Consider the following 25,764-nt stretch of genomic DNA (forward strand, 5'->3'; position numbering starts at 1 on the left):
TTGGGAAACAAAAAAGAAGATTGAAAAGACAAAAAACCCCACACGCCCTGATCATATCCCGCGCCACGTGTTGGGCAAGGATGCGTTCTCACACTTTAGGGCATTTTCTCTTGATCCCATACATACATATATATATATATATATATAGGGGACCGCTAGAATGAGAACCACCACGAGTTGTAAGAACCACGAGAACCGCGACCCGCGGGTGGCCGTTGACCACGAAATTTTTTTTACACCTAGATCCGTATATTTTAAGACCGGGTGTAAATTTTGGGTTCAAACGGCGCACCCGAGGGGGTAGTTTTTTACGCCCAAAGTTTGGTTAAAAAAAAAAGAAAAATTAAAAAAATTAAAAAAACCCAAACTTTGGGCGTAAAAAACTACCCCCTCGGGCGCGCCGTTTGAACCAAAATTTACACCCGGTCTTAAAATATACGGATCTAGGTGTAAAAAAAATTTCGTGGTCAACGGCCACCCGCGGGTCGCGGTTCTCGTGGTTCTTACAACTCAGGGTGGTTCTCATTCTAGCGGTCCCCTATATATATATATATATATATATATATAGGTAGAGGATCCTGTACATTAATCCAAAAGTGTGAGAAGTGTATTATAACACTATATAACACCATATAAACACCGTATAACACTATGTAACACCATATAACACCATATAACACTATGTAACACTATATAACATTATATAACAAATATAACAGTATATTTTGTCTGATAGCATGTCTATGATAGATGTATAGTGTTATATATTGTTATATAGTGTTATATAGTGTTACATAGTGTTATATGGTGTTACATAGTGTTATACGATGTTTGTATGGTGTTATATAGTGTTATACTACACTTCACACACTTCTAAATTGATGCACACTATCCCTACCCTATATATATATATATATATATATATATATATATATATATATATATATATATATTTATATATATATATATATATATATATATATATATATATATATATGTACTGAATATGTCTATATTTATGCATATATATATTACGAAGCGCAACTCGTAGATATATATTGCGAATAAGTAGACATGATAAAGAGTCACCAATAAAATCGTTCAAATTGTGAAAATCTTAATATGTATATGTACATGGAGGTACATATATGTATATAAATGCCAACATAATCAAAATAAAGACTTTTCGAGAAAATCTCAAAGTTATGTGAAAATGCTAAGTATTGGAGAAACTTATTTGTTTGTAGAGTAATCGGTTATTAAATCGTTCTTATTTAATTTAGGACGAATAAACCAATTTGAGGGATTACGATAATATAAAACGCACTCAAGGTGAGTGTCACAGAAACCCCACTTTTGATTGTTTTAAATACTGTCTTTCGGGGTGAAGAATACGTTTTTAAAAAGAATGAATATATGATTTCATATAAAACGTGATTTCAATTAAATGTATTTTAGTGAGAATTCACTAAACACCATTTTACTATATTACATAATGTTTTCAGAGAAAAACATGTCATTAAAAGAAAAGTATATGTTTTCATATAAAAATATGCTTTTAAATTACATAAAAATGTATTTTCACCGAGAATACGATTTTTAGAGTATCAAAATATGTTTTATGAAATCAAAAAGATGTATAAATTAAACTGTTTTCAAGAAAAACACGATTTAAAGTGTTATACGGGTTTCGGGGAGAAACTTGGTAAAATGACGATGTTATGGGTATAACAATCGTAAAGATTTAAAAACGTTTTCTTTAAATCTAAGTTGGGACAAATTCGCCAAAATCTTAAGAGTGTAAGTAACGGTATAGGCTTGCATTGCGTGGAGGGTTGCGGGGATTTGTACAACGCCCAATATTAAATTGTTATTCAGTAGGTTATATATATTGTTATATTGGGGCACGCACATGGCTTCCTAAATGCGGGAAACTGGGCGCCAATTATAGCATTTAATCATTAAGTAATGCACACGTGGAATCGTTAATAGATCTATTGGGTTGACTACCTTGTCGTGACCAGTCGCTCCGGTCTACATAGCGGCGGATTTGAATTCTTGAATCGTCTAATATTGATTAAAACCTCAATCTTAGTATATAGCTCGTAATGTCTAGCTAACTTACAAAACCGAAGTTATAACGAAAAATTTAATATTAAAACGGAGTCATGAGTATAAGTTTCCAAACGGATGCGGTACAGTGCCAATTCGAATGGATTCTTCCATGACATTTTTCAAAGGAAATAAAATGATCTTTCATAAACATACGTGAATGTTTTTAAACATAAAAATGTTTTTATCAAGAAAGATTTTCCTTACCATGCAGAATGCGGTATAGTGCCGATTCCAATTATATTGCTATGACATTATTTTTAAGAAAATGAATGTCTTATTTTTATACATATGTAAATGTTTTCAGACCATTAAAGGGTCAAATAAGGAAGTTTTCCTTAAATAAATCGTTACGAAAATTATACGTGAACTCACCTTCCTTTGTGTCGACACTTGATTTTTACGTGTTCTACAGGTACATGAGTTCGGCTTTGGGATTTTGGCATATCTTGTGGTAGTGATGCTTGTCGTGTTTAAAATATTTTGGGCATCTTTTAAAACTAAAATGGGACCCTGTGTAAATGAATCCATAAGGATTAAGACAACTAAGTTGTAACTACAGACTGTAGCCGAACTTTAAACTCTAAAGTCATGCTTTTATTAAGTATATGTCCAAAATAAACAATGCATCATCCATTACAGATATTTATGGGTACCAACCTCTGTCACAAAACGTTTGTATTTCCACTGGCGTTTTTGGGGTGTGACACACCCCACCTCCACCCCTACCCCCACCCCATGTCTTCTTTCCATGTCTTTCTCTTTAACCAGCAACAACCCATAATCAGCCACCACCGATCGGAGGAAACCAAATTTAACCCCACCATCTCTATCCATACTTTATTAGATTCAAATCCATACTTCAGCTCTAAATGTTTACGTATTGTATATATCTTTGTCTGGTCACTTGATCCAACTTGTGATGAAGGACCTCAAGCAGTAGCAGATACATTTAAAGATCTTCGCGAGCTTCGTATATTTCTGTAGACGCTCACGAATACGTCGAGGGGCCAGTATCTGAAGTCGGTCTTCTTGCAATTTCTTTTAGGTGTAGAAAACTGCAATCCATTCTTTACTTTTGTCAACAGATGACGAACGCAGCGGTTATCGCCATGTCGAAAAATTGCCCGGATCTTGTAGTGTTTCGTCTTTGTATAATCGACCAGTGCAGACCTGATCGAGTCACCAGTGAACCCATGGACGAGGATTTCAGAGCCATATCAAGAATTGCACGAAACTTACACGGCTAGCCGTTTCTGGTGTCCTCTTGGACAAAGATGGTGGGGTTAATTTTGGTTGCCTCCGATCGGTGGTGGCGGTGATTCTGTGTTGTTGTAGGTTAAAGAGAAAGAAGGTAGAAGAAGACATGGGATGGGGGTGGGGTGGGTAGGTGGATATGTGGGGCCCACATGTATTTTTTAATCTTTTAATGTTTTATTTGTTAACTTTTTAATAGTATGCGCATTTTTGTCATTTCACACACACTTAACAGAAAAAACTAACCTCCATCCACGCAAGGGACTATCTGGGAACGAAATTGCAAAAGTTGGGGACTATAGCTGTAATTTTAGAAAGTTAGAGACTAAAGATGAAAAATAAGTAAAAAATAGGGACTATCTGGGCATTTTTCTCAAAATCAAATAAAGTTGGAATACGTATTCAAGATTAGATTAACACAGTTGTTTATTCAGGTTTTTGTTTTTTTAGTTAACAAACATACATTTTTAAAAACATACAGTTGTTTATCAATAATTAATAATATCAATATATATTAAGGGGTGGAAGTTGGCTACGAAATCCATTTTTCCTACAAAGTGTAAAAAGTCATAAAATACCATAATGTCAACCATAAAACACACCCAAAACCCACAAATAACAAAGTGAAGGTTACTAAAACGCCATATTTGTGGGTTTTGTGTTTTGTTTTGGATGATAAGGCTTTGATTATCGAATGACTAACATTAGTGTGTTTTATGTTGATTATCATGTTGTGTTTTATATTCATAGTTCTACGATGGTGTGCTTGAAGTTTTTATTGAATGTTTGGGTTTAGATATTGTGTTTTAGTGTTTTTCACTCTATAATTTGAGGGTTTTGAGTGTGTTTTATGGCTGAAATTGTGGTGTTTTATGACTTTGTACACTTTGTAGGGAAAATAGACTTTGTAGTCGAACCCCACCCATATATTAAGGGTCATGATATAATAAGAAGTTTATTTGGGTAGGAAGGCTAGGAACTAATCTTAACCATCTATTTATTAATCAAGGGCTAAGATTAAATGAGTGAAATTGAAGAAAAAAAGGAGGCGCGTAGTTTGTGTAGGGGCATTCTAGTCAATCCAATACAATAGTTTCTCTCTCTTCCAATTCCCCCCCCCCATTTTTTAAACGATAATAACTTTTTCATACGACATTATTTTTTTTATAAAAATTGCACCAAAAAACGAGCGTTTTTTTCTTTAAAATGAGTATACTGTTGCTATATTTTCGAATTTTTTTCGAAAACCCAGTTACGTAAAACGTAATGGACAAAAAGCGTAAAAAATGACTTTTTTTCTAAAACGCAATGGCCAGAATACACAAAGAAATGTCTTATTTCTAAAACGCAATTGCCAGAAAACACAAAGAAATGTCTTATTTCTAAAACGCAATGGCCAGAAAACCAAAAGAAATGTCTTTTTTTCTAAAACGCAATGGCATAAAAACACAAAAGAAAGTGTTATTTCTAAAACGCAATGGACTGAAAACACATAAAAATGTGTTTTACCTAAAACGCAATGGCCTAAAAACACAAAAGAAAGTGTTCTTTATAAAACGCAATAGACTAAAAAATGTGTTTTACCTAAAACACAATAGACTAAAAACACTTCAAAATGTGTTTTTCTAAAACACAGTGGACCAAAAAAATACATAAAAATATCTTCTTTTTTCTAAAATGCAATGGTATAAATACACAAAAGAAAGTGTTCTTTCTAAAATGCAATGGACTAAAAACACATAAAAATGTGTTTTACCTAAAACGCAATGGACAAAAAACACTACAAAATGTGTTTCTCTAAAACACATTGGACCAAAAAACACATAAAAATGTGTTTTCCTAAAACGCAATAGATAAAAACACAAAAGAAAATGTTTTTTTTTTCTAAAAGGCAATGGATTAAAAACATATAAAATGTGTTTACCTAAAACGCAATAGACTAAAAACATAATAAAATGTGTTGTTTCTAAAACCTAATTGACTAAATAATACAAAAAAATAGTGTTTTTTCATTACTTTGTAAAACGAAATGACTCAATTCAAAAACCCAGATCGTAAAAATGAAATTCAAAAATTTCTTACATAGATCAAAGCCGATTTCTTCAGATTTCTTCAACGATTGACGAAATTTTAATATTAGAAACACTTATCAGCGATCGAATCGAACGAATCGAGTGATTCGCTTCAAAATCAAGGGAAAAAATGAGATATTGTATGAAATTAAACTGGGTTTCTTCAAAAAAGTTGAAGAACACGTTGACTGGGTGTTTGAATGATTGATTGGTGACGGAAATCGCACTATAATGTAGTGATTATTGATATAGAAAGTGAAGAAAATGGTGAAGATGGTGGGTTTTAAAGTTATAGAGAGAAGAAGGTAAAAGATTGGATATAATTGAGTAAAATACCCTTTCTCTTTATTTTAAATTTTACCGCATGTCATAATCCTATTGTTTCCTATTCTTCCTATCCAAAATAAACTTACTAATTGGGCACATTTGCCATTTTCGTCCAAAATGACCTTTTTGTACCCTTTTGCCCCCTACGTTTGGCATTTTTTGCCATTTTCATCCAAATGACTAACTTAGTTAAAAAACACCGTTTAATCATGGGTATGTTTGAAATTTTACATTTATAAGTAGGGGTATTTTGGTCTTTTGGGTTTATCATTTTATTTTAATAAAAAAACGTTCTTCTTCATCCCTAGTCACCCTACCTGCACCTGCACCACCACCCCACCAGCCATTACCACCATTGCCAAATTTGAAACCCTTCCACACCAGCCATAACCACTACTGTCGAATCTGAAACCGCACCCAATTCTATCAAAATTCGTTCAACAAAATAACAACAATTCAATTTTTCTTCATGTTCCCATAAAAAAGTTGTTGACATTTCCTTGAGCCCTAGTCGATTCAATTAAAACGAATTCTAAGGTTTCTAAAACAAAATAAGCATGATGAATGAAACCCTAGAAACCTTAGAATTCGTTTTAATTGAGTCGAGTAGGGCTTAAGGAGATGCCAACAGCTTTTTTACGGGAAACTGAAGAAAAATTGAATTGTTGTTATTTTGTTGAACGAATTTTGATAGAATTGGGTGAGGTTTCAGATCCGACAATGGTGGTTATGGCTGGTGTGGTAGGGTTTCAAATTTGGCAATGGTGTAATGGCTGGTGGGGTGGTGGTGGTGGTCGAGGTGCAGGTGGGGTGAACAGGGATGAAGAAGAATGTTTTTTTAATTAAAAAATGATAAAGTCAAAAGACCAAAATACCCCTACTTAAAAATGTAAAATTTCAAACATACCCCTCATTAAAAGGTGTTTTTTAACTAAATTAGTCATTTGGATAAAAATGGCAAAAAATGCCAAACGTGGGGGACAAAATGGTACAAAAAGGTCATTTTAAACGAAAATGACAAACGTGCCCAAATCTCAGAAACAATTTTGGCAATTAACTCCCTTATATATTAATACTAGGTTAATGCCCGCGCGATGCGCGGCTTCATCCAAAACTGTATTATTTACTTATAATATTTCAACAACAACTTCAGCATTTTAATATAAAACACAAAAGATTTCAATAAAGCACTCCATAACCCTTCGAGAGGACGCAAGTGACCGTATATTCAATTGAAAGGAATCATTTCATTACATCCCTGCATGAAAAACAAAATCGATAAATTTAGGGAAAATGGGATTGAAAGATGAGAACCCAACAGTGAAGGATCTCATTTTACTGCTCCGATAAATGCAGGCGTGTTTTCAAATAATGCTTCCGAAATGTTTGAAGACCGACAAATGTCCAAATAAGTAGCACTGTGAACATTTTTCGTTCTTTGGACAAATGTCCACAGTGTTGCTTCTTTGGACATTTGTCGGTCTTCAAACATCTAGTAAGCATTATTTGAAAAACCCCCTAATTTATCGAAGTTGTAGAATGAGTTCCTTAATTGTTGGGTTATCATCTTTCAACCACATTTTCCCTAAATATATCAATTCTGTTGTTCACACCTCCCAAAGCCACTTATCTGCCTCCAAAGAGATCAAGACAGCTTGAAGCATAATCTGTACTTGCAAGTAGACATGTATGCCACTCTACCCATTCACTGTCACTATGATAAAAAGGAATCATTTTGAGATTTAACCAAATGCTATGATTTATTTCAAAAACATCAATGATAAGTGAAAATGTCAAAAAAAAAAAAAAACAAAGAAATAGAAATACCTGCAAATATGACACTATATAAGTGATAATAGCCCCATGTTCAATAAGTTTGTTTGCTATACATGTCATGTGCCAACATTACCTATCCTAGGTGGCATTCTTCCTTCTGCAGGGAGTATCGGCTGCAACAATCACTGAAGTTGATTAACTACGGACTAATATTATTCCCTTCAAGCATCATAAACATTTATATAAACAAAACAAAAAATGATAATTTTAGAAATATGCAAAACAAAAAAACTACCTCCTCTAATCCAATTTACCACAACATAAAGTGCTCTAACCTAAATATCTAACAAAGCCAATAGACAATATAGAAATTATCAATAAGATACCTTAAAAACAACTTCCATCGCATCCGATACTATCTTATAATAATAACAACACTATAGTAAAAGAGATATATCAATTAAGGATTTATATAATTTAATAAATGACTACTTAACATATAGATTAAACTTTCAACTAATAACAAATGAGTGGTTAAAAGCACAATTAAGAGATGCAAAAAATATAATAAATTGAAATTGAAAACCATAACGAATGTCATAAACCAACAAAACCATATAAAATGTTGATATCTACGATATGAAAGGCAAAAAACATGACCTAAATGTCATATAACTAATGACTACACCTAACGTAAGGTACAACCAGTTCAACACTCAACCCCTGCTCATTTTCATCAAAATAATAAGGAACCCTGTCACGGACGTTAATTCGAGCTGTTTTCATAAACTTCTTCCACCTGGTTAACGCGTATCGAAAACCTCCGTCGGTTTTTCTTTCACGTCTGGTACCGTTAGTAAATTGTTGTGGGGGATCTAGATGCATAAGCCTAACGGTGATATCTTTCAAACCTTCATCAAGTCTAGCCATCCGTGATACAGGATCAGGAATCCTCTGTATTGTTGTAAAAATAAAATTAATAATAAATATGAAACTAAAAGAAGAATGTTTATTAAGTAACAAAAAATAGTAACACTTGTTTTTTAGTGGTTTGTAAAATGATATTAAAACTTACAAAATAACGTTCACAAGCAGTACGAACAAAACGACGAACACCACCAGGTATTTGTTCATCAACTTTATTTTCAGCATCGATAGGTGCAACGTCAGCCTGCAAATTAAATATATAACATGTATTAAATTAACATATATAATATATTTAAGTACCAAAATGTAACTTACCTCATCGACATCTACATCAGGAAAATTCATTTCAACACCATTTTTTTCTAAAAATTTTTAAATGGAAAAAATTACCAAAAGCTTTTGTAAATAACAAAAAACAACCAGCCTTCAACTGTAACTGATTGACAATTACGTCAATACCAACAGTAAAACTGACTTTACCGTCAGACGTTTCAATGACAACGTTAAACGTTTTGTTATCTAAAAGTACAGTAGAGATTACATCATTTGATGAATAATCATAATATTTTGGCAGGATACATTCAGCAATGACCTATTAGAATAATAAAAAAAAGAAAAAAACAAATTAGTTTTAATATAAGTAAATTAATACATCAACACATTAAGAAAAATAAAAAATAGAATTTATCTTACATAAAAATTAGATGATGGAGAGAGCAGATACGTCAAGAAAGAGCCACGGCTAACCCCATCAACGAAATATGTTAATTTAAACGTAGTACAATCTAGAGGATTAAATACTACCAAACAGCCTTTGGTTAGTAGCAAATGTTCTACAACATTGGACCAACCATGAAAAAAGAATAACTTTCCTTTAGCAGCGCTTAAAGATACATTAAATAATCGGCCATCTTCAATGTGTATAATAACATTTGTAGGGCCTTTATCTACACCCCATAATTTGACCGCAGCATCATCTGGAATGGACTAATAAAACAAAAACATGCAAAGTTAATTATAATTACAATGAAAATATATAAACTATTCAATAATAATAAACTGTATTTAATAATAAGAAAAATAAAATAACAAAAATAACTTATGTAATCATTTATCATTTATCAGAATAACTTCATCTGCTACATTCATTAGCCTACAGAACCAGGGTCCTCTGAAACTGATTAAAAAAATTTCGATGTTAATAAAGTGTAACATGTTAATGTTAGTGTGATAAAAAAACAAAAAAACATGAAAAAAAAAACACAGATACTACATATGAAATGTTACATAAACTAACAAAATGAACAAAAAATACCTTGATGAACTTTCTACCATATGAAATATCTAAAAAAACAGGTTACATAAACAAACCACATCAGATGAATGATTTAAAAAATTATAAATAACAACATAAAAAACAATGTGAACGACATGTTATAATAACAATCTATATATAACAAACCTCCTCAAAAGTATCTTTTATTAAAAAATGTATATTAAATGGAGGCAACCGATGATATAACCATTATGATACATCATAATAAAAAATCGTGTAGAGGGATACCATTATTAAAGAAGGAATTTAAGAAAAACAACTTACAGATTTGTAGAGGGATATGTGAAATTCAGAAATCGATTCAATAAGTTTCAAATGTAGATGAAGACGGTGAAGAATGTAAAAACATCTATATATGTAGATCCACTAAAGAACATCATTGTTATATGGAAACCGATGGTATTTTTGGAAGAAGATTGGAGTGAAGATCAAGAGTTATTTGGAACCATACCTACAAAGGAAGTAACTATATTTTTTAAATAATATAACGACAACTTAATTATAGAAAAAATGTCTAATTAAAGAAACATATTTATATTATCAAATTCATAAATTAAGCATAAAAACATTACTCTGTTTATAGAAAAAAACGGTTTTAAAAAAGAAATTAAATTTCATAAATTAAGTAAACTGTAATAAAAATCAATATCAATTAAAATAAATTAAATAAATTATTAATTAAAAAAAAACCATAACACAAAAAACAATCAGAATATATTATCAATTAAAAAATCTGAACAGAAAGCATAAATATAAAATTATATATAAAAAAACTTTAAAAAAATAATATGGTGGGATTAAAAGTATAAGATTTAACTAACCTCTGTTGCTTGACGAATGGTGGGATTCAGCTCGTTATGACGGAGTTAGGGATTCACATGAAAAAAAAATCAACAAAAATTAGTAACTTCGATAAATATGATCGGATCTACAGAAATCAATAAAAATCAAAAAGTTTATTTTGTTTGAAAGAAAAATCAACAAAAACCTCTGATCAACAAAGAACAATAACTTAGACAACATCACTGACAGCTCGACAACATTACATACACTCCATCAGCAAAACCATTGACTATTACAGACCATATGAAAGAAAAAGTACAAAGGAATTAAACACCTAATAGGCTACAAACAACAGTAACATCAACAAATAACAATACATGAACAAAGATTTTAATACCCTAAATAACAGAAAAAAAACCAAACATCAAAATGGACAATTAGAGACCATGAAAAAGAAATTGTACAATTGAGTTAAAACCCTAATCGGCTATGAAAATCAGTAACATCAACAACTCACAATAAATGGACAAAGAATTTAAAACCAAAAAACACAAAAAAAAAAATTTGTTCAACATCGACCACATACACAACTCTAAGAAACGAACAATCTAACAAAACCATTGAAACTGAAAATCAAATAAAAAAACGAAATAGTATATAACTGATGGGTTTATTGGAATCAAGCATAAATACCGTCTATGAATACCAGCACGGTAAGGCTCAAACAAAGGTCTCAAGCTATCATAGCTGCACCATAGGTTGCAAGCATATAAAAATGCACCTGCCATCCTCTATGATGCCACATCAAACAATGATCAGACCTAGAACATCATCACCAACTAAAATAGCGAAGGCAACAGTCAACGGTTTAATCAGTTTAAGAGAAAAAGAAAGGACCAAGCCAGAAGCCACCAAAGCTGCAATAGGGGTTGTAGGTGCTAACCTGCCATCCTCCATATCTGCCATGCCATGGCGACGTATTGGCTTTATTTTGTTCAACATCAACAACATACACATCTCTAAGAAACGAACAATCTAGCAAATACATTGAAACTGAAAATCAAATAAAAAAAATGAAATAGTATATAACTAATGTGTTTATCGGAATCAAGATTGAATACCGTCGATGAATACCAGCACGGTAAGGCTCAGACAAAGGTCTCAAGCTATCATGGCTGCGCCATAGGATGCAAGCATATAAAAATGCACCTGCCATCCTCTATGATCCAACGTCAAACAATGATCTGACCTACAACATCATCGCCAACTAAAATAGCAAAGGCAACAGTCAACAGATTAATCAGGTTAAGAGAAAAAGAAAGGACCAAGCTAGAAGCCACCAAGGCTGCAATAGGGGTTATAGGTGCTTGCACCTGCCATCCTCCATATCTGCCACGCCATGGCGACAGATTGGCTTTATTTTGATAATTCATCACAGCCTCCGTGTAACAACCGTCCATTTAAACCAACCACAGCCAAACAGATTTTTCCGCTTAAAGCCTTCAATAACCTTTTATATCCTCACAAATCTTAAAATCTGCATATTCGGAACCAGATCAAAAGTTAAACCTGATCTAATAACTTGTAATGCACATTTTATTTTTTAAAACCGCGTTTAACACGAGACCAACCGGTGATGTGATCCTTCATGTTCACAACATCCAAAAACTGGCCATAACTACTGAAATACTCTTTTAGACGCGCTTCATTTGTCTCCCATTATATCCCACAAAAAAACTTGAACTTGCCCATATCAGATTGAATTTTGTAAACCCCAAATTAAACCAGAATTACAAACAATATTCACGTTTCATTCAGTTCAAATGTGGATCAAGATAATCAACATTATTAAACCGATATACCCCTGATTATAATTTGTGACATAGATTTAGAGATTATCGAATAAAAAAAACGAAATCTTATGTAACTGATGGGGTTATCGGAATGAAGCATGAATAACGTCGATGAAGAAAGTTAACTAAATAGATTGGTTATACCTCTTCACAAAATCACCGATTTGATGCGGCCGATGTGATTTCCGGCAAAATTAGCCATATGAAAACATATAATCGATCATGAAATACTATAATTAAATAGTACCGTATACGATCCGACTTCAAATCCGATGAGTCTAGAACAAAATTATTGGATCGATTATAGTTCCTGTGTTCGACGTCTTCGTTCAGAGAGGAAAAAGAGAGAGAGAGTCCGATTTAGGGTTTTGAGAAGAGAGAGAAGGTTTAAGCGTAAATGAGAAGACTTGGTTCAATCCTCAACTATGAGGTGTGCCACATAGATGCTGACATAACTTACTGAGTTGACTTGCACCATTGGGTGACATATGTCCCCAAATGATTTGCTTTATTATATATATAGATATAGATATAGATGTTCAATGTTCATACATTACTAAACGTAACACAATAAAATAAAATATCTAAAATTGTCAATAAACGTAAGTTCAAGATTAAAGGTCGAGTAACGTTAAAAGAGTTTATCTTGTTTTGACTTTTGAGTTTAACACGTGTTTCAGCTTTATTTGTTTATTTATCTTTGTTGGTCAAATATGGTCAGTTCAAAGTATCTCAAGTAATGGAACATGATAAGCAAACAAATTTCTCTACTTACAAATACTATAAGGCTATCTGTGCTTAATGCTCGTTAATAAACATTTTTTCTCAGATCAACATTATAACGCGTCATGTAACGGTTAAAGGCTTTTAATGTTCTTTCATTAATTACTTTCTATATTTTCCTTCTTATTGGACATTGTTCTAGAAATGTCCCTCTCTTTTCATATTCCTATAATGCCCATAAGGGGAGTGGGGGTGGTCACTAGTGATAGAATTCCATCACTCACAATATCCAATCATGTTCCGCCATGTCAGCAACCATTTTTCCATCACTCACAACCTTTTCTAGTGACGGTGGTCATCACTCACCACCACACCCAACAATTTCCCCCTAACCAACAACTACCATGACAACTAACATATATAAGGGCACGCGAATTTTTAAAAGATTCCGATATATATGCATATGGTTTAGAATTTAACCCACATGGCATTAGGTTTATTGAATCCAGTACTAATTTGTTTTTTAAAATAATAATAATAAAACATTAAGGATAGAAATATTTTTTCAAGCTCGAACAAGATACATGAATTCTCAGAGACGTCATTAATGTATTAAAGGATTCATGTTCATGTCTCTTGCCTATTCATATATAAAATTAATAATAATATAAATATCTAGGTATTGATATTTAAGTCCACATTCTCTTAAAATCTTCTAAATAATCTTTAGTTATATAGTCAATATTTTTATTTAATAATTATTATTGAAAATTATGATAATACTATTGCTCATTTTAGAAATTGATTTTCAAAACAATAAACAATATAATTATTATCGGTTAGTTTCTTATGTTCGTATGTAATAAATAGTTATATATTGCTTATTTCATTTATATTTTATCTTTCACTACTTTAAATAATGACTTTAATTAAAACTTGTTACAAAAATTTTATATTTATAGTGTATATATCGGTAAGGTCAAAATCTAAAACTTCTAAAGTGTGAGAAGTTATAGAAGATATGTTGTAATTCTTAATAATTAGAGTAAAGGATATAAAAGTAAATTAGATGATTTCTTCAATTATAGTAAATATAATGTAGTTAACTACAAAATAAAAACAATGTATCATTTGTTATTTACAAAACATAACGCCATATACTCTTCGTTTACTACAAAATCAAACATCGTATACATGGTATAAATAAAACACCGCATAATGAACTACGTGTTACTGACGTGATGTCGTGGTCACAATCAAATTTAATCCGAATAACAACTATAGATAGTGGTAAGAGGGTATCGAACTCAGTGAGTATGTGGAAAATATGTCGATTATATAGCTTTGCAATTAAACTATAATTAACCTAATTTGCAGAAAATAAAGATCAATGATTTAGATTATTGTTTTAGAAAACTAAATTAATAACTAAGTGCAAATCAAAATTGGTTGTTTAACAGATTAGGAAAACAATGACCATCTTAGGATTCAGTTTCTTTAAACAATTGTGTGTAATTTCAACTAGAAAGAGTTACATAGACATAACTCGTGTATAGATAATTGAAGTGATAAAAGGGAACAAAGTACTCGGATTGTATAAACGCGAGGTTGTTTCCCGATGACCAATTAATCAATAACCAACCCTAACCCTTCCCGTGATATCTCGATTGCCAACGACACCAAGAACGTACGATTGAGACTAGAAATTGCACTATCAATTAACACGCTACAAACAATTATGCATACACCATGATAAACAAGTAAACACAAGTTATCATTCTAGAAATTCAGGAATTAATACACGAAAGTTTAAGAGAAACTTGCACCTAAGATGATCACCGAAAGTTTTAGCCACACATAGCTTGGTGAATCATCATAACAAGCAATTCAATGTTCATACAAATCGAAAACACCAACCGAATGTTAGAAATTGTCTAGAACCAAGCCAAGATAGCCAAAATCGCCCCCAATGTCTCCCCAAAACGTCCAATGATGACAATAGGTGAAAAGGCACCCATAAACCGACTTAATGATGGCAGTTACAAAATTGATCACAGACTCCACCGTAATTTACGGCTCCACCGTAAGTTACGGTGGACACAAACATGTTACAGTGCATTTAAACTGCTTTACGGTGGGAACCAGGTCAAATTCAGGTCCACCGTAACTTACGGTAGGACCGTAAGTTACGGTGGAAGGCTGAATGTTCTTCTTTGTTTCATCTTTTGCTTCAACCTCAACCCGTTCAACTCCAAACCGTCCAAAGCTGCGTTTTATCCACTTTAAGCTCTTGAACTGCACCTGAAACATAAGCAACCGTAGTCATCTAATTCAAGATAATTACGCGATTAAGTGAAGGATTAATTCGTCTTTTAACATGATTAAGGTTTGTCCTATGGACCACCCGTCACATCCCCACACTTAACCGTTGCTTGTCCCAAGCAACTCATCAAATCAGTTCCTAAACAAGTGATCAATGTAAACCAAACAACACATGCAATATTTTTACTAACCCCTTTTTAACACCCAACCAATGCACCCCTCACTATGTCTCTCCTCTCGGCTACAAGTAAGCACTAGCAATATGAGCTAGACACACAAAAGCTAACGGGCGGTTGCACAATTATAAGCTTGTACCTAAATCGATCCTTCTCCTAACAAGTGCCAAACATGAATGCAAATCGAAGGGACTTTCAAGGTTGTAACGTGGCTAGGTGTATGGGTAGGAAATGGAATATATATGAAGTAGCGAAAATTTAACCCGGTCTTTTTATTACACGAATAAGCAAACTAACAAGTACCAACCTAACTACTAAGTACAAGACAACTAAACATCCTTTCTTTTCATTTTTCATTTCTTTTTTTTTTCTTTTTTTCTTTTCTGATTTTTCTGTTTTTTTTTTTTCATAGAAAACGACCATGCAATAAAGCATCAACATATCTACATCACATTACTACAACTACTACTACTAATACTAAAAAACCGGGTTAAATTTGGGTAAAATTTTAAGTAAGTAGCTAGGGGTAACAAATAATAGGCTTTTAGGCACAAAATTGGCAACTAAATGTGCAAACCCCTGCCCCTCTCGCAACCGTGCTCATATATATAACTTATGAGGTCCAACCCCCCAAATCCCACACTCGCACACACTAAAGACGAGGCTACCTAGATGCCCTTATCCTTTTCACATTCATGTCTAACTAAGGACTCAAACCGCATTCAAGCACAAGTTCTAATGTACCCCCACCCGTAGCCACTATCAACAAAGATAAGCATTATTTATATACAAATGTGGCTTCAACTCTCACCAAGAATGAAAGGGTATCAAGGGTTGCCGGTGCACCATTTGGGGATAATCTAGGGTGTTCAAATTTTCACATCGTTTCGCTTGGCTAAAAATTTTTCAAAATCTTCAAAAATTCCCCCCATCCCCACACTTGGGATACATTGACCCCAATGTATGGCTTTAGGAGGCTTTGATCACTAAAATCATTCAAGATCAACAAAAAGCTTCTTCACTCAAACCACAAATTTCTTTTTGGATTTTTCATTTTATAATTTTTTTTTCTTTTTTTTTTAAACACATGACACCACCAACAAGCACCATCCCAAACTCAACAAAACAATCATACACCACCCAACCGCCCAACCATAAACAAAACAAAACTACACATATGCACAAAATATATAAAGATAGAACACAACCTGACTAATAATAGCGCGGTCCCGGCGGCCCAAAAATGGAAGACATCATATCGTTCCATTCTCCGAACGCAAATGAGCCGCTACTACTTCCACCTTGTTGTTGTTGTGCTCCTTCTTGTTTCCTTGGGTCAATCCATTGTGAGTGGTGGATCGGCGGGGTTGGATACGAAACACTACCAACATACGGTGGTAGAGACGCATAATCCACATGTTGTGGATCCACAACCACCGGCCGCCCGGCATGATAATCAGCGTGCATTCTCCTCTCTTGGTCGTCATGATATCTAATATTCATCTCCACTTCACGGGAATACGCATGTGTGCGATTCCATGACTCTTGACGATCAAAGCTATGTTTTAACGACCGCTCTATACTTGCACTATTCCTCGTGTTTTGATCAAATAATGTCCTCTCCGAGCCCGACCATGTATCAAAAATAGATGCCGGAGGACATTGATTCTCAATCACTTCTTGCATTGTACCGCCATAAGCCCAACCCGGCTCATAAGACTGTTGCGTATAATCGTAAAACATACCACCGTAACCTCTACCATAACCCCCTTGACCTACATTTGCATCACCATGCGGCTCGTCCGCATAATCCTCGTCTCCACTTGGAACTACTTCTTCATCACTTTCTGGCTCGTCCGGCTCACCTGGTAACAAATCTCGTGCACCCAACTTTAGTGCCCTCCACCTTTGCCCTTCCGACTTTAACTTGTGATAACGCTCCGATTGTGTATATGACCACCCAATCCCTAACTTATCCAACGTAAAAGGCTGATGCCTTTTTGTTGCTCCTCGATCTTCAGATGTTATCGCCTTTTGTTGTTTCATTAACCCCGTAATTATTCGACAATACGAGACGATGTCTCTTCCATACTTATTCCGGCAGATCCATAAGTGGTTCATAATCAGATAGCGTATCGGAAAACTCGGAGACCCATGCATTAGCGAGTAAAGAACGGGTACTTCGGGAAACCTCACCTGCTCCTTGTCTCCCCTTCGTGGAATAACATTGAGAACACATATGGCTAACAACAATTTAGCTTCTATTTTTAAATTCTTCCGGTATAGAATACCACTGTATTTACCGGGTAAAAATATTGCTGCCGACATATCATTCCATCGAATATGTTTCTCTGGTTTAACCAGGAGGTCATCAAGAGTCGGTATCATATAATCACTAGTCGGTAGACTGTCATATTTTCCCAATTTCTTCAATGTGGTAAAAGACATCTCCACTGGAATTCCATTCACAATACCCGTTAGCTTCATTTGCGATGGCCTGTCATATTGGTTAACCTTAAGAGTTGCCATCCACTCTTGAATTTCGGTCATAAACAGGTTGCTTTTATCTTTATCATAACAACTAAGCGCCCCCTCCCAACCTAGAGCGCGAAATTTATCAAACACCCCGAACTGGCCAAATTGAACCTCATTAACTTCTCTTTCACAAATGAATGCAGCAGCCTTGTTCTTCAACTTATTCATGCTGTCATGGTAGAGTGTCGGTTGCCACTCCTCTGCTTGATCATCTAATGGACCCGAATTCCATTTTGGCTTTTCAGCCGGGTCCAACTCCATCTCTTCCTCACTTTCACTTTCGCTTTCATCCACGCGACCCATGTATTGTCTCTTTCTTGGTTGTTGTTCCGGCTGTTTACCCTTTCCCTTCGAAGACGAAGATGAACTAGCTTCGGTCTTTTCTTTTGTTCGTGCCATTCCTACACACATTAGAGTAAACAACACAACCAAACGAAACAAAATTAGACTCTTTCATCTAAAATATCCCCACACTTGCTTGTTACTATGGTTGTAGATGTTAGTGAACCAAAACTTTTATAAATTTTTTTCAAAAATTTGGGCATGGTGTCTCTACAATGTAGGAATCCCCAAAAGTTCACTACTTTACTAACAATCCTACATCTACAAACCATACTCATGTTCAAGAACAAGTAACAAGTCACAACTATGAACAAGCAAGTGGGTATGAACAAACATCAACAATAACCTCAATCTTCACAATGCATCATCAAAACACAACAATTGAACTTCCATACCTTGTTTGAAGATGTAAGAAACACAAATGAGGCAAAAATCTCAAAAAACCCCAAAATTTTCGAAGCTAGGGTTTGAAGTTCGGACCCAAAAACTGCGTTTTCTTGTAAATCTCTTGGCAAAATCAGAAACCACGTGAAAAATTAGTCAAGATAGACTCCGATTTCACTTAGTTTGGACAAGAATTGAGAAAGCTACGGAGAGTTGAAGGTTGAGGAAGAAGATGGCTTGTGGGTCTTGAGAGAGATAGATGATAGTGATAGATAGAATGGGATTATGTGGTTAGGGAAGACTTCACGTGACCAGATATCTTTATTTGTGTTTTTGTTTTATTAAATGCGGCACCCCGAACGATTTGTTCACTTTTGCTGCGTACCGTAACTTACGGTCAGACCGTAAGTTACGGTGGGACCTGAACACCAATTTTTTCACCGTAAACCATTAGCGAAATACCGTAAAGCCCCAACTTTTTTCATTTCCACCGTAAATTACGGTAATACCGTAATTTACGGTAGCTTCTGGGCGATTAAGGTTTCACAAAAATTGAATTTTTAAGTGACTTTTTTATATTTTTTTTCAGTTTTTTCGCTTTTTTTATGTTTTTTAATTTTTTCAAAAACGTGTAAAAATTCACCCTACCCCCTTAAAAGTCCCGTGTTGTCCTCAACACAATGTTAGAGTAATTCGTGACCCGAACGTCCCCACACTTGTTTCAAACACGGATTTTCAAGGAAATACGTTAATTGTACACACTATACAAAACAAACAAAACAAAACACTACTATTTACACTACCAAACCTGGGCCTCTCATGGTTGTTCCTCATCGACCGGGCGCAAGATGTAGCCCGCTTTGTCAAGCTCCAAGTTGTTGATGTCGTTCCCCTCCAAGTATGGCTTCAACCGGTGACCGTTCACCGTTTGTTGTTTAAGTGTTTGCTCATCTTGGATGTCTACATCACCAAACCTTCCAACTCTCCGAATGACGTACGGGCCCATCCATTTGCTTTTAAGCTTGCCCGCGAACATATTGAGTCTTGAGTTATACAACCAAACTTTTTGACCCACTTCGAACGTTTTCTTTCTCAATTTCGCATCATGTACTTTCTTGAGCTTATCTTTATACGCCGATGCACACTCATATGCCTCATCTCGAATTTCTTCTATCTCGCTTAATTGTAGCTTTGTTAACTTCCCCGCCTCGTCATAATCCGCATTAACCGTCTTAATTGCCCAATGTGCCCGATGTGCTAACTCCATTGGCAAGTGACAACCCTTTCCATACACCATCCGGTAAGGCGTTGTGCCAATAGGAGTCTTGTAGGCCGTTCGGTATGCCCACAATGCATCGTCTAACTTACTCGACCAATCCTTTCTATCCGTTCTTACCGTCTTCATAAGAATCTCTTTGATTTGACGATTGGACACTTCGACTTGTCCACTCGTTTGCGGATGGTAAGGTGTGGCAATTCGGTGATTCACGCTATACCTCTTCAATAATTTCCCGAAGTTGAAGTTCTTGAAATGCGAACCACCATCACCTATAATAACCCGCGGGATGCCAAAACGGGAGAAAATGTTGGATTGAACAAATTTACAAACAACCGAATGGTCATTTGTTCGTGTTGCAATAGCTTCAATCCACTTCGAGACATAATCCACCGCTACCAAAATGTATAGGAAGCCATTCGAGTTCGGGAAGGGACCCATAAAATCTATACCCCATACATCAAAGATCTCTACAACCAAGATTGGTTGTAATGGCATCTCATCCCTCTTCGATATACTTCCCATTTTTTGACAATTTATGCAATTTCTAGCAAACTCACATGCATCCTTGAAAATTGTGGGCCAATAAAACCCACATGAAAGAACCCGATAGCCTGTTTTGTGCCCACTAAAATGACCCCCACATGCGGACGAATGGGCATGGGTCAAAATTTCCAACACTTCTGTCTCGGGCACACACCTTCGTATAACTTGATCCGGTCCAATCTTGAAGAGATCCGGTTCATCCCAAATATATTGTTTTACTTGAACCATGAATTGTTGTCGATGCTTCTTGGTCCAATGACTTGGGATAGCACCCGTGGCTAAGTAGTTGACATAATGAGCATACCACGGTGCAACAAAAGTGGAAATGGCTAAGAGTTGCTCGTCGGGAAAACTTTCATTAATCTCACTAACATCATCAATCCCTTCCACCGGAATCCGAGACAAGTGATCCGCTACTACATTCTCACTTCCCTTTTTGTCTCGGATTTCTAGATCGAACTCTTGTAACAATAAGACCCACCGAATCAAACGAGGCTTCGCATCTTTTTTCTCCATCAAGTATCGGACCGCACTATGATCCGAATAAACCACCACCTTGCTCCCCCAAATATACGAGCGAAACTTATCCAAAGCATACACCACCGCTAGTAATTCTTTCTCGGTTGTGGTGTAATTAAGTTGCGCTTCGGATAGAGTTTTGCTTGCATAGTAAATCACCACCGGCTTTCTATCAACCCGTTGACCCAAAACTACACCAATAGTGGTGTCGCTTGCATCACACATTATCTCGAACGGCTTTGACCAATCCGGTGGTTGCAAGATAGGAGCCTTGATCAAGTGTTCCTTCAAAACAGTGAAAGCTTGCATACACTCGTTAGTAAAATCAAATGGGACATCTTTTAATAACAAGTTGCATAAAGGCTTAGTGATAACACTAAATCCTTTAATGAAACATCTATAAAAACCCGCGTGTCCCAAGAATGACCTTACACCCTTAACATTTTTCGGAGGTGGCAAAGATGATATTACCCGTATTTTTGCCTTATCCACCTCCATCCCCCTTTCAGAAATTACATGACCCAACACAATGCCCTCTTGAACCATGAAATGACTTTTCTCCCAACTTAGCACTAAGTTTTTCTCAACGCATCTTTTCAACACTTTTTGTAATTCGTTGAGACAAGCATCAAAACTAGTGCCAAAAATGGAGAAGTCATCCATGAAAACTTCGAGCGACTCTCCAACCATGTCCGAGAAAAATACTCATCATACATCGTTGGAAAGTTGCCGGAGTATTGCACAAGCCAAATGGCATTCGCCTAAAGGCAAAGGTGCCATATGGACAAGTGAAGGTGGTCTTGTGTTGGTCATCCGGGTGTATTGCAATTTGATTGTAACCCGAATACCCATCCAAAAAACAGTAGTATTTTTGACCTGATAATTTTTCAATAATTTGATCAATGAATGGTAGCGGGAAATGATCCTTAGAAGTGGCGGCATTCAATTTCCGGTAGTCAATACATACACGCCACCCGGTAACCGGTCGGGTGGCAATTTGTTCACCACTTTCATCTTTGACTACTTGAATGCCGGCCTTCTTAGGCACAACTTGGGTGGGACTCACCCAAGCACTATCCGAAATCGGATAAATAATTCCCGCATCCAACTATTTAATTACCTCTTTTTTAACTACCTCTCGTAGGTTGGGATTCAATCGCCTTTGAGCTTCTCGTGTCGGCTTTGCATCTTCGGTGGTAATGATCTTATGCATGATAATGGATGGACTAATTCCTTTGAGATCGGCAATCGTCCATCCGATAGCTCCCTTGTTCTCTTTCAAGACTTCCAACAATGCTTGCTCTTGTGCCAACTCCAAATTAGAGGCAATAATTACCGGTAAAGTGTCACTATCCTCTAAAAATACATACTTCAAGTGGCTCGGCAAGTCTTTAAGTTCCAACTTTGGCGGTTCCTCTAATGATGGTTTCGTACCCGAATCGATCTCCGCCGGTAGACCTTCAAACTGATGAGTCCATGGTGGTCTACCTTCTTTCAACGCCATTGCATCTTGCTTTTCTTCTTCAACCCGGAGTGCATAAGCATGTACCTGTTCAGAAAAATCACACAGGCAAATATCCAAACCATCCTCCTCATACTCATGCGGGTTGCATCCGTCAACTATATCTGCCATTAAACACTCATCAACACCATTAGCATTAGAATTGTTAGTAAAAACATTCAAACGCATTTTTCGATTCCCAAAAGTCATGTCGACCGTACCAAATCTACAATCGATCACGGCATGAGCGGTGCTCAAGAATGGCCGACCCAAAATTACGTTTTGTTGTTGTTTTGGGTCCGCGGACGAGTAGTCCAAGACTAGAAAGTCGACCGGGTAATAAAACTCATCAATTTTTACGATTACATTTTGAACCATACCCCGGGGTAGCTTATGAGACAAGTCGGCCAAAACAACCGTTGTCTCCACCCTTGCTAACAGACCAAAATCATATTGGTCATATAAGTCCCCCAGTAAAATGCTCACCCCGGCTCCAAGATCTAGCAATGCCTTAGCCATTTGAAAATTACCGACTTGTATGTTAATCAATGGCGTGCCCGGATCTTGGAGCTTAGGAGGAAGCTCTCCATTTAAAACTGCACTTAGTTGCCCGGTTAACTCGACCCGCTTAGGCACTTTTTTTTCTTATTTTGCCTTTTTTACGTACATAACTCTTTTAAAAATTTTGCATAGGCGGGTACTTGTTTTATTGCATCGAGAAGTGGGAGATTAATTTTAACTTGTTTAAACATGTCCCACATTTCTTCTTTTTGGGGACCTCTCGATGCAATAAAATTTTTCTTTCCCGGGTCAAGTAGAGCCGAAGGAAAAGGGACTTGACTCGGTTCACCCTCAACTTTTTCATTCTTTTCAAGTTCTTTATTTTCACCCATACCCGGTTTGTTAACAATTAATTCTTTTGGTTTTACCGGTGAAACATCATCATCACTATCATTACCCGTGATGTCCTCAACTACCCCCTCAACCAATTCGGGTGACAAATTGGCTTTAAACTCTTTCCCACTTCTTAAAACACTAACATGATGAACATTAACATTACCTCGTGACGTACCATGCGAAGGGCTTACCTTAGTGTCGCTAGGAAGTTGACCCTTGTTTTTCTTCAATTCAGCCACGTCGGTTGCTAATTGACCCATTTGGGTTGTTAGTGATTGGATGCTTTTGTCGCGAACCTCGTCCTTTTGCATCCGAACTTCATCGAGTTGGTTCCGTTTTTGCATCTCCATTTTCATGCTCTTTAGCATCTCCATCATCTCGTTTCCACCCGAAGACCCCCTTGTTCTTGACCCGTTTGATATTGTCTTTGATAGCCTAGGTTGTTCCCGCCTCGGTATCCACCTTGGTTATTGTAAGGTTGGCGTGAACCAAAGTTACCTTGGCTACCTTGAAAGTTCGGGTTGGCTTGATTTGAAGGGTTCCCATACCGAAAATTTGGGTGGTTCCTCAACCCGGGGTGGTAGGTATTAGAGTTCATGTTGTTGTAATTTCTTCCACCACCTCCTTGACCTTGACCTTGAACCGCATGGACTCCTTCATACTGCCCTTCCAACATCCCTTGGCAATTTTCAGCCGCATGACCTATTTCATTACACAAAGCACAAAGATCATAAATCTGGTTAGTAGTTTGAACATTACCATCATCTATGGCGTGCACTTGAGGTCGGGCAATGGCCGGTCGCGCTCTCCTTGATGCTTGAGCTTTTCTCTTTGATGTAGTTGCCACGCTCTCCAAGAACTCCCAATCATCGTTCTCGTAATTTGTACCAAAAGTCCCACCGGTGATGGACATTAGATCACGAGCATCTTCGGCACTCAACCCCTCATGGAAAGCATTCATCAACTCCCATAATTCAATTCCATGGTGAGGGCAATTCTTTATCATCATATTGAATCGTTCAAATGCTTCGTGGAACATCTCACCATGTTGTTGTTGGAAGCTTCTCAACCCCTTTCTTGCATCGTTGGTCTTTTGGGCGGTGTAAAACTCATCCAAGAAAGTTTGTTGCATCTCCCCCCATGTATATATGGATGCCGAAGGTAACGTGTAGAACCATTTCTTCGCCTTATCTTCCAAAGAAAATTGGAATAATACCAATTTAATATCATCGGCCGAGAACCCTTGACTCCCAAGAGTGTTACAAATCGAGTCATAAGCCTCCAAATGAAAGTAAGGCTCCTCCGTTGCTAATCCTTTATACTTTGGTAAACTTTGCAAAGAGTTGGTCCTCACTTCAAATGTCCTCCCTTGATCATTGTGAGGAATAACTACCGGTGAAGGGTTTTGAGTGATTACCGGCATAAAATGTGCTTCGATGCCCCTCACATTTTCTCTAAGGTGTCTCCTTGGTACACCAAACCTACCTCTTGGAGGGATAGGACCCATTGGCCTTGGTACTTGCCCTTGTGGTGCGATTGGTTGTTGAAACTGTTGTTGTCGCATCGGTGGGCGTTGAGGTGGTCTTTGAAATTGTGGTTGTACATTTTGTGGCCGAATTTGTTGCAATGGAATAGGATGTTGCATTGGTAGCTGTTGGAACCTGAAGGTTTATTCATGCAAGTTAACAATATATAGGGATTGATCTTGTAATTAGTTTAATTATGTTTTGGGTTAAGCATATGTGGGTTGGGCTTGTATGGTTGTCGCATGGGCTAGACTAGAATTCGGCCCTTATGTAGTGTATTTAAACACCCTTAATCAATAGATTAAGGGTTGTTGATACCGAATAGAAGCAGGGGCGACACATAGCAAGGAACCGAGTTCCTACCGATCTTGTATCAGTCATCTTCAAGTTGAATGCAAGTTTGGTTTGTTTTGTTATTCATTGTGTTTTATTCGATCTATTTATATTGTTTCTTGAATCACCTTTGTGTTTGATTTCCGCACTCTCACAAAGTTAGATTGATATCATTGTGATCCTCACGGGTTTTACAATTGGTATCAGAGCCATTGAAGCCATTCAAAGGCTCGGTTTGATA

The 25,764-nt window shown here is 36.1% G+C and overlaps 1 non-coding gene across 1 annotated transcript; it reads left to right on the forward strand.

The window, feature by feature from the left end:
• The first annotated feature begins 24,641 nt into the window (after positions 1–24,641).
• LOC118492816 lies at positions 24,642–24,747 on the forward strand. Its single transcript, XR_004894817.1, has one exon. It is a non-coding gene; the product is annotated as a small nucleolar RNA R71 (small nucleolar RNA).
• The last annotated feature ends 1,017 nt before the right edge of the window (positions 24,748–25,764 follow it).

This window comes from Helianthus annuus, chromosome 5, assembly GCF_002127325.2.
Source record: "Helianthus annuus cultivar XRQ/B chromosome 5, HanXRQr2.0-SUNRISE, whole genome shotgun sequence".
Classification (NCBI taxonomy): domain Eukaryota; kingdom Viridiplantae; phylum Streptophyta; class Magnoliopsida; order Asterales; family Asteraceae; genus Helianthus; species Helianthus annuus.